Source organism: Palaemon carinicauda, chromosome 15 (genome assembly GCF_036898095.1).
Source record: "Palaemon carinicauda isolate YSFRI2023 chromosome 15, ASM3689809v2, whole genome shotgun sequence".
Lineage (NCBI taxonomy): Eukaryota > Metazoa > Arthropoda > Malacostraca > Decapoda > Palaemonidae > Palaemon > Palaemon carinicauda.
In genome coordinates this window covers 255,980-270,216 of record NC_090739.1, presented here as the reverse complement: position 1 = coordinate 270,216, position 14,237 = coordinate 255,980, and positions in this window count along the sequence as shown.

Sequence of the window (14,237 nt, the reverse complement as noted above, 5' to 3'; positions counted from 1 at the left end):
CTACGGGGTTTAGACCCGCAATTCCAGCTAAAAGAATTAGTTACTACGCGAAAGCTTTTGGAAACCTTCCTGCTTGGTGATCTGTCGGATTGGGGTTCGAGTCCCGCTCAATCTCGATAGTTTCTTGTAGTGTCTGCAACCTCACCATCCTTCATAGCTTAGGTTGGGGGATTCGAGAGCCTATAGGTGTACCTGTTGAGTCATCAGCTGCCATTGTCTGGCCCTCCCTGGTTCTAGCTTGAATGGAGAGGGGGCTTGGGCGCTGATCATATATATGGTCAGTCTCTAGAGCATTGTCACTGTCCCTTCTGCCATTCATAAGACACCTTTAAACCTTATTAAAGTTGGAGAAGCTGGACTGCCAAATATGTTGGTAGTCAAAGGATTTGAAATTAGAAATACCAGTACAGAATGAAAATATTTGAACTAAATGCCCTTTTAAAAAAGCAGATTATATTTTATCTTGAAAAGGCTGCCAAAGATATGAGTATGAAGACAATAATGAGAATATTATACCGGAAATGATTTGTGGTTATGGCAGTAATGACTTCTTAATATGATAATGACATGAGGGGAGGAAACGACTGAAGATTGGTTCTTGTGGGATATATATATATATATATATATATATATATAGTATATATATATATATATATATATATATATATATATATAGACTATGCATAATCTATAATTCAGTCAGAAAATAATACAATATCTCCAGTGAAAAAGTTTTTTTTTTTTACTTTTATCTAAGATAAGATTATTTGAAATTATAACAGTAATGATTTGATTATATAATAATGAGAGAAGTAACTTGAGGTATAATATTGCAAGAATTATTATTATTATTATTTTATTATTATTATTATTATTATTATTAACCAAGCTACAATCCTAGCTGGAAAAGCAGAATGCTATATTAATATTATTATTATTGTTATTATTATTATTATTATTATTATTATTATTATTATTGTTGTTATTATTATTATCATTATTATTATTAGCCAAGCTACAACCCTAGTAGGAAAAGCAGGATGCTATATTATCATTATTATTATTATTATTATTATTATTATTATTAATATCATCCAAGCTACAACCCTATCTGGAAAAACAGGATGCTATGTTATTATTTTTATTATTATCATTATTATTATTATGATTATTATTTTTATTATTATTATTATTATGATTATTATTTTTATTATTCTTATTATTATTATTATTATTATTATTATTATTATTACTATTAGCCAAGCTAAAAACCCAAATTGGAAAAGCAGTATGCTATAAGCCCAAGGGCTCCAAAAGGGAAAAATTATCCCAGTGAGCATAGGAAATAAGAAAAATAAACAAACTACATCATTGATATAAGATCTCTTCATATCATTAACAACGTTATTATAGATATGTCATATTTGAACTATGAAGAGAGACTTATGTTAGCCTGTTCAACATAAAAACATTCGCTGCAAGTTTGAACTTTTCGAAGTTCATACGATTCAACTGCCTGATTAGGAAGATCACTGTGAATGGAAGGAGGTTCTGGAAACTGAATATGTAATGAGAAAGTCTGAATTTGATGGCTTTAGAAGATTTTATTATCTACGTAGAGCAATCATGAATAGGCCTACCGTTGATGGCGTCTCTCTCTCTCTCTCTCTCTCTCTCTCTCCTCTCTCTCTCTCTCTCTCTCTCTCTCTCATTGTACTGTTTTGATTAAATTTAGTTATTATCTCTGGCCATCATTTTATCTTATGTTCATCTCTCTCTCTCCTCTCTCTCTCTCTCTCTCTCTCTCTCCTCTCTCTCTCTCTCTCTCTCTCTGTCCATTCCATTGTATTGTTTTGATTAAATTTAGTTACTATCTCTGGCCATCTCTATCTTACGGTCATTTCTCTCTCTCTCTCTCTCTCTCTCTCTCTCTCCCTCTCCTCCTCTCTCTCTCTCTCTCTCTCTCTCTGTCTCGATCTGACTTCTTGCCAACACATTATGTCTGGAATGTCCTTATTTCCATATTTTCAAGTACGACTAATATTTTTTTCAGTTCCTTCATTCTTTATTATGTTTTTAATGTTTCAAATGTTTTGAAATTACTTATCATAGCTGAGACACCAAAATTTATTTGAGTATCCCTTATCTTTGCCTTAACGTATAGTAGTAAAAAGGTTTGTGTATCGCCATGATCTGCAAAGCTGTACTAGTCAGGACTGCCTATACTAGGTTGGTTTGCTTTGAGTGACCAGACGGAAATCTCCCACCATCACCAGTCCGTACTGACCAGCGTGGTGATTTAAACTAGCCAAATCCCAGGCATAAATTGACACGTCTGAGTTCCTTTTTCTTGCAGTGGAATAGGAACGTCTGTATTTGTTGTTGTTGTTGTTGTTTTTGTTTTTGTTTTTGTTGTACTTATATGATTAAATTTCTTCTATGATTTGCTCTTCAAATTGCAAATACATGATATTAGATATTCCAAAACTGCAATTTTCGTAATAGTATAAATTGATTATTGGCTTATGATGCAATTGTGACGAGCCGAGAAAAGGTTGTGACCCAAAGACATTATGAAAGCAACTGAGCGAGTTTATTATAGAACACTCTCCTTTATATACAAAAGCTCAAGGCAACAGGAAATTTCCTATTCAAAATCAACACCGTTACCGATGAGAAAAACAGACATGTTTTTTTCAGGTTATTTTTAGTACGAGGGGAGAGTGAAGATACAAGCATAATATATACACAATATGAACAATGTACGATCGTGTGACACACGGTTGGTACACAATGTTCGCCACTGGCAACATCATCCAGTGGACAAGTCTGAGCTTAGCATATTCAGATGTTCTTGGGAGAGGTTCTATTATAGAGTAATTTTATAGGGGTTATTCGCGTTTATTTTCTTCATGGTTTGATGACAAAATCTTTATCCTTCAAGTTTTATTAGAAAGATTGCCATGTAGTTTATAAATCTTTCTCTCTCTCTCTCTCTCTCTCTCTCTCTCTCTCTCTCTCTCTCTCTCTCTCTCTCTCTCTCTCTCTCTCTCTCTCTCTCCTTATGACATTAGAATACAAATAAATTATCCCCTATTTCCCATTTGTAGAAACTAGTCCTTCTCTGATTACACTTATTATCAACACGTTAAGTATATCATCAAATTGTAAGTATATATATCAAGAGACAAATTAAACTTTCGCATTCATTATTTTCTAAATTAAAATTTCTATAAGGTACGAACAACTTCTAATTATAATATAAAATTGCAGAATAGAAATATCAAATCCTAATTCGAAAAAAATCTTTTCCCAAAGTTGAAATCAACTCCTAATTGTAAGTGTAACTTTTAGAATAGAAGTAAATACTAATTTAAAATCATCTTTTCCCAAAGTAGAAATCAACTCCTAATTGTCAGTGAAATTTTCAGAATAGAAATATCAAATCCTAATTCGAAAAAATCTTTTCCCAAAGTTAAAATTAACTAATTGTAAGTGAAATTTTCAGAATAGAAATATCAAATCCTAATTCGAAAAAAAAATCTTTTCCCAAAGTTAAAATCAACTAATTGTAAGTGAAATTTTCAGAATAGAAATATCAAATCCTAATTCGAAAAAAAAATCTTTTCCCAAAGTTAAAATTAACTAATTGTAAGTGAAATTTTCAGAATAGAAATATCAAATCCTAATTCGAAAAAAAATCTTTTCCCAAAGTTAAAATCAACTAATTGTAAGTGAAATTTTCAGAATAGAAATAAATACTAATTTAAAATCATCTTTTCCCCAAAGTAGAAATCAACTTCTAATTTGAATGGATCCTCTCAGTGTCGAAATAAATTCCTGAGCGAAAGTTGATCTTTAAGAAAAAGCTTCAGCTGTTATAGTATTCCCAAGGAAGATTGACCGAACCTTTTACAAAACGACGAGTTTCATGAATGATTGATTTGGTCGCGGCCAAGTAAATGTGTTTCTGGCTCCGCACATTGAATAGCATGAAATTTTAAGGTGTTAAAACTTACCTGAGGTTGACTTGGCAACGAGTTCGGTGTCGGTAACGTTATCTAAATAGTAATGTGTTTAAATTCGAGTTTTTTTTTTTATTGCAATGAATTACGAAATGTCAACAAGGCTTTGAAACGTACTTTGGTTGATTTAAAAAGGAGTTTGCTTACGGTTTATTATTATTATTATTATTATTATTATTATAATTATAATTGTTATTGTTATTATTATTATTATTATTATTATTATTATTATTATTATTATTATTATTATTATTATCATTACTTGCTAAGCTACAACCCTGGTTGGAACAACAGGATGCTATAAGCCCAGTGGCCCCAACAGGGAAAATAAGAAAAGAAACCATGGAAAAATAAAATATTTTAGGAACAGTAACATTAAAATAAATATTTCCTATATAATTTATTAAAACATTAACAAAACAAGAGGAGGGGAAATTACATAGAATTGGTGTGTTCGAGTGTACCTTCAAGCAAGAGAGCTCTAACTAAAGACAGTGGAAGACCGTGGTACAGAGGCTATGGCACTACCCAAGACTAGAGAACAATGATTTGATTTTGGAGTGCGTTTCTCCTAGAAAAGCAGCTTACCATACCTAAAGAGTCTCACCTACCCTTAACTAGAGGTCAGTACCCACTGAACAATTGCAGTGCAGTAGTTAACCCCTTTGAGCGAGGAATATTTCTGTTATAAGTGTTGTCAGGTATTTGAGGAAAGAAGAGAATGTGTAAAGAATAGACCAGACTATTCGCCCTATGAGTAGGCAGTTCTTCTTCGGTCAAGGGGTTAACTACTGCACTGTAATTGTTCAGTGGCTACTTTCTTCTTGTTAAGAGTAGAAGAGACTCTTTAGCTAAGGTAAGCAGCTCTTCTAGGAGGAGGACACTCCAAAATCAAACCATTGTTCTCTAGTCTTGGGTAGTGACATAGCCTCTGTACCATGGTCTTCCACTGTCTCTAGTTAGAATTCTCTTGCTTGAGGGTACACCCAGGCACACTATTCTATCTAATTTCTCTTCCTCTTGTATTGTTAATGTTTTTATAAGTTATATAGGAAATATTTATTTTAATATTGTTACTATGCTTAGTATATTTCTTTTTCTTTATTTCCTTTCCTCACTGGGCTATTTTCCCTGTTGGGGCCCTTGGGCTTATAGCATCCTGCTTTCCCAACTAGGGTTGTAACTTAGCATTTAATAATAATAATAATAATAGAAACGACTCGAGTCGTGAACTGGAGTGAACTCGTCGTGAACCTGTCGTAACATCGTGGCATGTTGTGACGAGAATTTGAAATGTTCAAAATTTTGGTCACGACAAAATTTCGTGAACGCGGCGTGAACTATGCGCGAACTGTTCGTGAACTCGTCGGGACGATGCGGGAAGTGCGCAAACTATGCTAAAACTATGCATGAACTCGTCGTGCCAGTTCGTGTCAATGTGGACAGGTGAGCTGTGATTCTGAGGTAATTTTTTTTATTTTTTTTTATTTTCTAGTTCGTACCACAAAATGTCACGACTTGCCACGACAAATTCGTGGCAAAAAGTCGTGCAAGTGTCAGCCTGGCATTAGCTTGATGGAGTGGTGTCTTTGGCGCTTATTATATATATGTTGATTCTCTAAGACATTGTCAGTATCCATTGCCTCTACCATTCATGAGCAACCTTTAAACCTTTAAATTATTGAAATCTAAAAAAAAAAAATCATCCTGAAATAAATGTTGCCAGACATTTACCGTTTTAAAAACGGATATTATGACGGAAAGGAGGAATATTACGGTCACCAACCCGTAAAAGATAATATCAAAGTAGGGTAACATTACGGTCGCCTGTATTTTTCTGAAATACGACCAATAACTATTTCTTTACGGAGAATTTCCGATTAGAATTTCGGTTTCTTAACTGTGCTAAAATGTAGATTGAAACATATCGGAAAAAAACAAAACATATTGTTATTTTAATTAATCTAAAAAAAATATAACAACTATCATTTTAGATGAAACAAATACGGCTAAACTATCCTTTTACGGAGAATTTCCGATTAAAATTTCGGTTTTTTAACAGTTTATGTTAAAATACAGATTGAAACAAATCGGAAAAAAATAAGCATAATTTTATTTTAATTAGTCCAGAATTTATAACAACTAACATTTTAGATTAAACTGAAGTACGACTAAGCTATATTTTTACGGAGAATTTACGATTAAAATTACGGTTTTTTTAACAGTGTATGTTAAAATGCAGATTGAAACATATCGGGAAAAAAGAAAAAAAGCATATTGTTATTTTGATTAGTCTAAAATTCATAACTATCATTTTTGATGAAAGTGAAATATGGCTAAGAACTATATTTTTACGGAGAATTTTCAATTAAAATTTTGGGTTTTTTAACAGTGTATGTTAGAATGCAGATTGAAACATATCGGAAAAAAAAAAAACAAGTTATATTGTTATTTTAATTAGTCTAGAATTTATAACAACAATCATTTTAGATAAAACTGAAATAAGGCTAAGAACTATTTTTTTACTGAGAATTTCCGATTAAAATTTCGGTTTTTTAATAGTGTATGTTAAAATTCAGATTGAAACATATCGGAAAAAACCAAGTTATATTGTTATTTTAATTAGTCTAAAATTTATAACAACAATCATTTTAGACGAAGCAGCTGTATAAATGCATTTGCAATAAAAATATGCAATTTAGATGACGGAAAGAGAAAAAACTTGTGAAAGGAATTCCGTCTAATGCAAAAAAAAAAAAAAAAAAAAAAAAAAAAAAAAAAAAAAAAAAAAAAAAAAAAAAAAAAATTTTAAAAATAATGACACAAAGTGAAGGGAAAATTTCCAGGGACAATAATTAGAAGAAACCTCTGAAAAGCGAGACGAGGGAAATAAAATTCTCTCCTGATTTCCTTTTATTTCCACGAGGGTCATCAGAATTCGGTAGGAACCATATTGTTCCCGGTGTTGAATTTTTATGGGGAAAAAATTAATTTTCGTTTTGTTGTGGAATATGAATGACGACTAAGGGTCTCTCTCTCTCTTTCTCTCTCTCTCTCTCTCTCTCTCTCTCTCTCTCTCTCTCTCTCTCTCTCTCTTTTCAACAAATGGTAATTATTGAAAAATAATAATTCTGACCAGAATTGGCATTCCTTATGTTGGAGTCTCTCTCTCTCTCTCTCTCTCTCTCTCTCTCTCTCTCTCTCTCTCTCTCTCTCTCTCTCTCTCTCTCTTTTCAACAAATGGTAATTATTGAAAAATAATAATTCTGACCAGAATTGGCATTCCTTATGTTGGAGTCTCTCTCTCTCTCTCTCTCTCTCTCTCTCTCTCTCTCTCTCTCTCTCTCTCTCTCTCTCTGCACAACAATTGGTAATTATTAAAAAAAATAATTCTAATTAGAGTATCCATTCCTAATGATGCTCTCTCTCTCTCTCTCTCTCTCTCTCTCTCTCTCTCTCTCTCTCTCTCTCTCTCTCTCTCTCTCTCTCTCTCTCTCTCTCTCTCTCTCCAACAAATGGTAATTATTAAAAAAATAATTCTAATTAGAGTATCCATTCCTAATGATGCTCTCTCTCTCTCTCTCTCTCTCTCTCTCTCTCTCTCTCTCTCTCTCTCTCTCTCTCTCTCTCTCTCTCTCTCTCTCTCTCTCAACATTCAAATTCCCCTTTCTTTTCCAATTATAAACTGGTGATGATTTTTATAGGAAGATAAAATGACTTTTTCTTTGTATGGTAATACTTACGTCAATTATTAATCAAGACTATAAACAATGATATTTTGCACTAAGAAAAAAATATGATTTTTAATTATGTATCTTTATGTTTCCGTTAATTAGTTGTCATGATTTCTATCCTTTTTTTATCCTGCTTCTTTTATTTATGTAAAAAACATATTTATTAAATTGTATTGCTTCATACTTGTTTTACACGTACGCAAACATACACTCATACATTTTGTTTAACATCCATCTTGTGCGAAATGTTTGTTTACAGTCGCAATCTTGTCGTACTTCGTGAAAGGAATATTCCACAACATCAACAGATTCATACACTAACTTCTAAATAAGTTAATGTGATGAAAGGGTTTGCGCATCGCCGTGATCAGCAAAGCTTTCCCATCCACTGCCACCCATATTAGATTGGTTTGCTTTGAACGATCAGACGAAAATCTTCCACCAACACCAATCTGTGGTTGGGGAATGTGGTGATAAAAAATGTCCAAACCTCAGACGTGAATTGAAATGTCTGAGGCCTTTGTCCTGCGTTGGACTAGAAAGGGTTGTATTTGTTGTTGTTCTTGTTGTCATTCCTCATTGAAGTCAATTTCACCTTCCACATGTAATCAATAATCATAATTAAAGTCTCCTCTAAAACAGAAAATGAAGGATATAATCTAAAAGCACTGATGTAAATTCATCAGACGTTTTCTGAAAAGTATTTGGCAACATCATCCCACAAATAATTAGACAGGCACTCAGTAGAGCACAGATCTCCACCGCTTTAGCTTATTTCTCGACCTTTTGCTCGACCTTGACTTTTGACCTTAATATGTATTAATTAGCGTTTATTTTCATACACTCAAATATGAACCAAGTTTGAGGTCTCTGTGACAACGATGTCCAAACTTATTGATGATTACGTGAATTGGACAGTTTTCTTGACTGTGCCCTTGACCTTTGACCTTGACCTTGAAAAATTTAACTATTTCCAGCTTTTTACGTAACAGTTAATCCCTGCAAGTTTCATTACTCTACGGTTAAAATTGTTGCCAGGAAGCTGTTCACAAACTAACACAAACACAAACAGTATATCATTTCTAGTTTTTTTTACATAATAGTTAATCCCTGCAAGTTTTATTACTCTACGATTAAAATTGTTGCTAAGAACCTGTTCACAAACACACAAACAGTTAATCATTTCCATATTTTTACATGACAGTTAATCCCTGTAAGTTTCATTACTCTACGATTAAAATTGTGGTTACGAAGCTGTTCACAAACACACAAACAGTTAATCATTTCCAGTTTTTTTTCACAAACAAACACAAACAGTTAATCATTTCCATATTTTTACATGACAGTTAATCCCTGCAAGTTTCATTACTCTACGATAAAAATTGTGGCCAGGAAGCTGTTCACAAACAAACACAAACACAAACAGTAAATCATTTCTAGTTTTTTACATAACAGTTAATCCATGCAAGTTTCATTACGATTAAGATTGTGGTGAGGAACCTGTTCACAAACAAACAAACAAACAAACACACAAACAGGGGGAAAAACATAACCTCCTTCCAACTTCATTGGCGGAGTTAATAAACGATTTAGAAGCCAAGAAGAAAACTCCTTGCTGTGTCCAGCCACGAAGCTGTTCGTAAACAAATCCCAATAGAAACAAACGCACAAACAGGGGCGAAAACATAACCTCCTTCAAACTTCATTGGCGAAGATAATAAACGATTTGGAAGCCAAGAAGAAAGCTCCTTATTATGTCCAGCCACGAAGCTGTTCGCAAACAAATCCCCATAAAAACAAACATACAAACAGGGGAAAAAACATAACCTCCTTCTAACGTCATTGGCGAAGGTAATAAACGATTTAGAAGCCAAGAAGAAAGCTCCTTACCATGTCCAGCGACTTGCCATTTACCCCAATTATCTGTCCCCTTTCAATTATTTCCTCTGTTGGATCTTATCGCTCGAACTAATTTGATTCATATCTCATTCCGGTGCGTCCCTCTGCTCCTGCGAATTCCTGACGCCATTTCGCTTTCCATCTTATTTATCTTTTGTACGTTTGTCTCCATTTTCGCACGTATTTTTTCCCTCTCATTAAATATTTCATGCAGCAATTCGTAATTGAATGTCTCCTCGGTTCTTTAAGCAAAAGGTATCTTTTGTTGTGTCTCACCCTCTTCCAATTATCAAATTGGCAATTATCTCGGGCTGTTTACTTTGGTTCTTTCACCATTGTTGCTCTTTATGTTTGATTATATCACCCTGTCCTTAATATTGTCATATTTATTGTCTGGAATATTCATTTTTCTATTTTATCTCTCTATTAACATACAAATATTTTACTTAAATATCTTTCCTGATATTATTTTTCAAGTTTTATACATCCCGGGAAGACAACTATAAATAAAATCACACGCCCATCAGTGCCATTTTCATATTCAAGCTGTTGGAACAAATGTTTTACTTAAATCTCTTTGGTGTTTTATTTTTTAAATTTTATACATTTTGGGAAGACAACTATAAATAAAATCACACGCCCATCAATGCCATTTTCATACTTCAGCTGTTGGAACAAATGTTTTACTTAAATCTCTTTGCTTTTTTATCTTTAAAGTTTTATACATTCTGGGAAGACAATTTTAGGTAAAATCACACGCCCATCAATGCCATTTTCATACATCAGCTGTTGGAACAAATGTTTTACTTAAATCTCTTTGCTGTATTACTTTTCAAGTTTTATACATTTTGAGAAGACAAACTCTAAATAAAATCACACGCCCAGCTGTTGGAACGACTGTGATCCCTTGTGAATAATACTTTCTCATTAGGGAATTTCTACCTCCTGCAGCCATTTGCCTCTATTTTGTGCACAATTTTGCGACTCCTCGATATTGAGGCGTGTTATTTCCCAAATATGTTTAACACCATTATACAACACATTTTTTTCCTTTTCCAATCATGTTTCACATTATTATACAACCCTTTTTCCATTGCCAATCCTGTTTCACAATATTATACAGCACGTTTTTCATTCCCAAATCTGTTTCACATTATTATACAACACGTTTTCCATTGCCAAGCCTGTTTCACATTTATACATCACTTTTCCTTTTCCAAACATGTTTCACAACATTTACAACACTTTTTTTTTCCATTTCCAAACCTGTTTCACACTATTATACAGCACGTTTTCCATTCCCAAACCTGTTTCACATTATTATACAACACTTTTCATTTTCCAAACCTGTTTCACAATTATATAGCACATTTTCCTTTTTCAATCCTTTTTCACATTGTTATACAATACTTTTACCTTTCCAAACCTGTTTCACACGATTATACAACACTTTTTCCTTTCCAAACCTGTTTCACTCCATTATACAATACTTTTACCTTTCCAAAACCTGTTTCATATCATAATGCAACACGTTTTCCATTCCCAAACCTGTTTCATACCATTAGACAACACTTTTACTTTTCCAAACTTATTTCTCAACATTATACAAAACCATTTACTTTTCCAAACCTGTTTCAAACCTTCATAGAAAACTTTTTTTCCAAACTTGTTTCTCATCATGCAACACTTATTCCTTTCCAAACCTGTTTCACTCAATTGTATAATGCCTTTACCTTTCCAAACCTTTGTCACAGCATTATACAATACTTATACCTTTCCAAACCTCTGTCACAGCATTATACAACACTTATACCTTTCCAAACCTTTGTCACAGCATTATACAACACTTTTACCTTTCCAAACCTTTGTCACTCCATTATACAATACATTTACCTTTCCAAACCTTTGTCACAGCATTATACAATATTTTTACCTTTCCAAACCTTTGTCACAGCATTATACAATACTTTTACCTTTCCAAACCTTTGTCACAGCATTATACAATACTTTTACCTTTCCAAACCTTTGTCACAGCATTATACAACTTTTATACCTTTCCAAACCTTTGTCACAGCATTATACAACACTTTTACCTTTCCAAGCCTTTGTCACTCCATTATACAATACATTTACCTTTCCAAACCTTTGTCACAGCATTATACAATATTTTTACCTTTCCAAACCTTTGTCACAGCATTATACAATACTTTTACCTTTCCAAACCTTTGTCACAGCATTATACAACACTTATACCTTTCCAAACCTTTGTCACAGCATTATACAACACTTATACCTTTCCAAACCTTTGTCACAGTATTATACAACACTTTTACCTTTCCAAACCTTTGTCACAGCATTATACAACACTTTTACCTTTCCAACCCTTTGCCACAGCATTATACAATACTTATACCTTTCAAAACCTTTGTCACAGCATTATACAATACTTTTACCTTTCAAAACCTTTGTCACAGTATTATACAATACTTTTACCTTTCCAAATCTTTGTCACAGCATTATACAATACTTTTACCTTTCCAAACCTTTGTCACAGTATTATACAATACTTTTACCTTTCCAAATCTTTGTCACAGCATTATACAATATTTTTACCTATCCAAACCTTTGTCACAGCATTATACAACATTTTTACCTTTCCATACCTTTGTCACAGCATTTTACAATGCTTATACCTTTCCAAACCTTTGTCACATCATTATGCAAAACTTATACCTTTCAAAATCCTTTGTCGCAGCATTATACAATACTTATACCTTTCCAAACCTTTGTCACAGCATTATACAATACTTACACCTTTCCAAACCTTTGTCACAGCATTATACAATACTTTTACCTTTCCAAACCTTTGTCACAGCATTATACAACACTTTTACCTTTCCAAACCTTTGTCACAGCATTATACAATACTTTTACCTTTCCAAAACTGTTTCACAACAATATACAAAAGTATTTACGTCATCATTTCCTCATCCATCGTAACACTACTGAATTTTACATCCATTTTACCCACTTCACCAACACATGGTCTTTTACTCTCCTCCACCTGGCTAACCCACATTAAGACACCTGTGATATCACCTGAGTGATCACTTACTCTTAACCTTTTTATCTTTTCTACGAATCTTTCAATTCTCGTCCTTTAAATTTTTACTCCGCATTATTTATGCAAGTTTGTTATATCAATTGATAAAGCATTTTTATTTATTCATATCCGTTCATTATTCACTATTCAGTTATACACACACACAGTTATATATATATATGTATATATGTATATTTATATATATATATATATATATATATATATATATATATATATATATATATATATATATATATGCATATATATAAACTTGTATATAACTTACATATATACCACACTCACAGTTATTTATACATATATATATATATATATATATATATATATATATATATATATATATATATATATAAACTTATATATAATTTATATATATATATATATATATATATATATATATATATATATAATGGCAACAAATGCAATCGTTTTTAGTCTACTGCAGAACAATATATACATACACACATATAAATTATTTATATATATATAAATATATATATATATATATATATATATATATATATATATATATATATATATATATATATGTGTGTGTGTGTGTGTGTGTTTGTGTGTGAGAGTAAACATCTTATAATGAAAAGCTATGTACGATATTTGAAATCGTCTAAAATTTCTTAAGTAAAATTCCTTTAGATCTAAAAATGTCTTTTTCCATAAATGTTTTGAGCAAGTCATGTTATATAAAGTGAAACATCCCGGATGTAATTAACAGAATCCCCTTTCTCCATTGCTCGCCTTTGGTGTTAAACCATCAGATACAAAAATCCTTTTCGATAATGATATAATTTAATGATTTCATACCATTTGTCAGAACCCTTTTGTATGAAGTCAGGAGTCCATTTTGTCACTATCTAGAATAATTTCAATATTATTGAATGGATTGACAAATTCGGAGAATGTGTAGAGACGTGGAAATGAGAAATTATTATCTGGAAATCTTATAATAATTCTATTTATTTAATCGAATTTAGTAATAGGATTTTGTTATTTAGATACTCAGTTGTTCTATTATTGATGCATAAGTAAACACAACCGAATCTTCTGAAGGTGTGTCGGAAACGCTAATCGATTAATTGAAGCTGTGTCGGAAACGCTAATCGATTATTGAAGCTGTGTCGGAAACCCTAATCGATTAATTGAAGCTGTGTCGGAAACCCTAATCGATTAATTGAAGCTGTGTCGGAAACGCCAATCGATTAATTGAAGCTGTGTCGGAGACGTTTATCCATTCATTGAAGCTGTGTCGGAAACGCTAATCGATTAATTGAAGCTGTGTCGGAAACGTTCATCGGTTCATTGGGGCTCTGTCAGAAACGTTCGCCGATTTATTGAAGTGGTGTTGGAAACGTTTATCGATTCTTTGAATCTGTGTCGGAAATTTTCGTGGATTTATTGAAGCGGTGTTGGAAACGTTTATCGATTCATTGAAGCTGTGTC